Raw genomic sequence first — 4825 nt, forward strand, 5'->3', positions numbered from 1 at the left:
TTAATATTTAATATAATATAATTATTTTAATGTTAATATTTTATTTTTGTTACTGTATGTTGTTACCTTTGCCACATTCACTTCACCATAATTACAACTATTTTTGATAATTATTGTTCTACGATTTATTACTCTAGTTCTTTATTTATAATTTTATCACACCTGTCTATATTAGTAATTAGGATTCTATCCACCTATATTAATACTACTTTAGCTTAAGCATAATATTATTTTTACAAACAAGTTTTTCTTTGCATATTTCCGTAGTATATTTATTTATTGTAATGTTCTGTCACTTCCTACAATGTTAGTATCTTTTTTTTCATTTTGTCCTGACGAAGCCCTGCAAAGTGGAGCGAAACGTTCCTTTCCATTAAATATTTTTTCTATTATTTTGAACATTTATTTACCCCCACCAGGACTATCTTTCTACAATCTTCTCCCAATTTAAATACTTCATCCCTTTGAAACCCATAACCTCTTCCCCAACAAAATCCTTTAATAATACCCCACTTATTCCTGTCGAACAGATCCGTTACTTAATTCCATCTGGACAAACGACTGACATGGAATCCTCATACAAGACTAAAAAGACAAGAAACTACTCGTAGATTCCGACTATTGCGACATTTACTAGACAAACGGTCTAAATTGCCAATCCATTACAAAAGATTGATCTACATGACTATTATAAGGCCTATCTGGACATACGGAGTTGAGCTTTGGGGCTCCACTAAACCATCAAATTCCTCCCGATCCAATCCTTACAGTCCAAAAATCCTTCGTAAAATCCTTAATGCTCCTTACTTTGTCAAATACATACATACACATACAAATCAAGTCATCCATCAGGACCTCAATGTTCCATATGTTTCCGATTTGGCCAGAACCAGATACCATTCCTTCCATGATAAACTTTTCAACCACCCAAATCCACTTGTCTATGACTTGGCTTCTCCTTCATTACCTAATAATCCTCCTAGGCGTCTTAAAAGAAGATGGCCTCGAAATAATCTACTCTAGAAATGTTATTGGAGTTCTATCAGTGGGTAGATTCTCCTCATGTTTTTATCATGTCACTATGTCACCTACAGCAAATTTACTTGTTGTATATATGTGTATACAGTTGTAAATAACAATAAATAAATTATTTAAAAAAAAATACTTCATCCTATCAACCTGTTCTAATGTATTTCCTTTTATACCTTTATCACCGAAATCGTTCCAGTTTCTACTGCTAATCATGTATTTTGTTTTATCCGGATTTATTTTGGGACCTAGAGTTTATAAACGTAGTTATTTAATATAGGTAAGTGAAAGTAAAATTTAATCATTTCAATAATTAACTTGGAAAAACAATACTTATTTTTCCTTTTTTTTTTTCGTACCCTTCATTAAAATTAAATAAGTACTCCATACATATATAATAATAAAATATATTATATGTACTTTACTGAGTCTTCTCCCTTTGATTGCCTTGTGGCATTATAAGGTGCTGATATGAGTCCAACTAAGGTGGTATAGTCTAGCTATAGCCTTAGGCTACGTCATGGAATTAATGGAACGTGAAGGGACCTTTCCGCTGGTATTAAAAATATACTTATAAATATACAATACTTATAAAATTCTTTAATATATTATGTTGTTTCATTGTTCATTACTATTATTAACAAAATCCTACGTAAAATCCTTGATGCTCCTTATTACGTCACAAATAAACTCATTCATAAAGACCTTAACATCCCATTCGTTGCAGATTTGACCCAAAACAGATATGCGTCTTTTTATTCCAAACTCCTTAACCATCCTAACCCATTAATTCTTAATCTTTCATCCTTAACAATCCCTGATAATCCTCCGAGGCGTCTGAAAAGAAGATGGCCACGGGACCTTCTAGTTTAAATTAATGTTTGAACCAATGGGTGGTTCCTTCCCAAGACTTTCAAGTGTATATGAAACATACTACATATTTACCTATTGTATCATTTTGTACAGTTGTAAATTACAATAAATAAATAATTAAAAAAAAAAACTATTATTAATGAGATATGTTCAACTTTTTCAAATAAACATGATTGAAGGTACTTAAAACGTTCGTTTGATCAGTTGTTAATTCGTAAGATTCAGGAGTTGTCCTATGAAATTTCTGTTCCAAATTGGCAAAGTTTAAGACCAATCAAGAGAACCCGCTGTTGTGAGCCGAAATCTCAAAGTAAACCCGATACAGAGCCAGGGTACTGGAGGGTGTTTAATTCGCTCAGTTATGGCGGGGATGTTTCAAATGCAGATGAACTTTGCCACTCCCATCCGCGCTGTCAGCGGAACAATTTAATAATTCCTCCCCTTTTCGCTTCCTAACGAATTTAATTGCAAATGCACTCAGAAATATTTTTCGTCTTCTCGGCTAATGAGTTCCTTTCCTATTATTACGCCTGACTTAATTTGAACCTGCTTAAAATCTGTCTTTCATTAAGACAAAGTATAAATAAGAATACAATATCTGTTGTTCAAGCAGTAAATTTTTGCCATTTAGGGAGTAAATTTAAGTAATGTTTTCCTATTTTTATAAAATTTCTCATATTGAGAAAACTATTTAACAAATAGTCTCATTGACTTTTGTATTTATTTCATTTAAAAAAATTATATTTACAACATCGTAAATACATTACAGGATCGTTTTCTTCAACAATTTACAAAATTAAACCTAATGTAATAACTGTTCTGTGTGGTAAAACATGCCATATAATAACAATCATAATAATTTTACGTTTTTTTTTTTACTCTAATTATTAATGATTTTTTTTTTTCACCTTTGTAATTTCATTTTTACTTCTTTCCTCTTTTTAGACTGATAATTTAATTTTGTATAATTCATAATGAAAATATAACTTTGTTAATTTAGAGATTTTTTGTCCTAAAAATCAGTACATCTCATAAAATGGTTCCGAAAAAATTGGTGAAGTACTGAGGAAATAGGTTTATTTATTAAATTTAATTCTAAGAGATCTTGACAAACGACTGACATGGAATCCTCATGCAAGACTAAAAAGACAAGAAACTGCTCGTAGATTCCGACTATTGCAATATTTACTAGACAAACGGTCTAAATTGCCAATTCATTATAAAAGACTGATCTACATGACTATTATAAGGCCTATCTGGACATACGGAGTTGAGCTTTGGGGCTCCACTAAACCATCAAATTCCTCCCGATCCAATCCTTACAGTCCAAAAATCCTTCGTAAAATCCTTAATGCTCCTTACTTTGTCAAATACATACATACACATACAAATCAAGTCATCCATCAGGACCTCAATGTTCCATATGTTTCCGATTTGGCCAGAACCAGATACCATTCCTTCCATGATAAACTTTTCAACCACCCAAATCCACTTGTCTATGACTTGGCTTCTCCTTCATTACCTAATAATCCTCCTAGGCGTCTTAAAAGAAGATGGCCTCGAAATAATCTACTCTAGAAATGTTATTGGAGTTCTATCAGTGGGTAGATTCTCCTCATGTTTTTATCATGTCACTATGTCACCTACAGCAAATTTACTTGTTGTATATATTTGTATTCAGTTGTAAATAACTACAAATAAATTATTTAAAAAAATATATATTACTTATATTACTGTTGGAAGCGTATTATATTTTATATTGTATTATATTTTATTATTTATTTAGTGGTATGGCACTGCTAAGTCCAAGGACACAGGTTCGAATCCGGCTGTTTCACTGTAATTATTTTATGTTTTACAGGGGCAGCTTCACGACCCACTTCGTGAAGCTGCCCCTGTAAAGTTAGCTGCTTAATCAGTTAGTAAAAAAAATAAACTTAAATCAATAATTTTCAAGTTAAATGTTATTATTTTTAAACAATAATTTGAAAAATATTACTATGAAAAAAATAATGAAAATATGCAATTTTTTTTTAAAAATATTTATTTATTCCTATTTACAACTGTACGTTATAATACATTTAGTAAAGATTAAAGATCTAAGTTAAATTGGAGTGTTACAAGCGTGTTGAGAAACTACCCATTGGTAACTCTAATGACATTTTACATTAGCTGGTCTCGTGGCCATCTTCTTTTCAGGCGCCTCGGAGGATTGCCAGGAATGGAAGAGGATGCAAGATTAAAAACTAGGGGGTTACTATATGCAAATTAAGTTGCTCTTGTTTGGCTGACTGAATCATTGAGACAAAACAAAATTAAGAGAAGAAAAGTTAATTTTAAAAATAATGAAGATTAGCAATATATAATATAAATGGTTCGAATCCGGCTGTGACTGACAGTTATTTACTCTGTTACTCTTGCCGTTAGTCCGTTAGTCAACACCATTATTCCCGGGTTCAACTAGCCTAATAATATGGGTATACTTAATTGGAGAAAAATGTGACGTCAAGCGCGATTGTGATCAAATCACCTCTTAAAACAACCATTGTTGTAGTAAGAGTACTTCCTTGCAAAGTACTGAATCCCTGACTCTCCCTGAGTTTTTTTTTTTTTTTTTTTAATTTTTAATTTTTTTTTTATTTAAGTAATTAACTGTTAGTTTAATATTTTTAAACTTAAACAGTATTTTAAGAAAGTGTTTCAATTTACTCAATGGTTTCTCTTATGGTGGAAGATTAAAACCAGATGACGAGAGTTAGTCTAGGATGGTAGAGGTTGTTCATAATTTAACCTGAAAGGGGAACAAAAAAATAGAAAGAAGGAAAAGACAACAAGCAATCAAAGGAATGGTTTTGTTTAGTCTATTTAAATACAAGGACTTAAACTGTGTTCTAGCAGCGATTGGTTTGTCTTCCCTAGAACA

Source organism: Halyomorpha halys, unplaced genomic scaffold (assembly GCF_000696795.3).
Source record: "Halyomorpha halys isolate HHAL.00 unplaced genomic scaffold, Hhal_1.1 Scaffold567.1, whole genome shotgun sequence".
Taxonomy (NCBI): domain Eukaryota; kingdom Metazoa; phylum Arthropoda; class Insecta; order Hemiptera; family Pentatomidae; genus Halyomorpha; species Halyomorpha halys.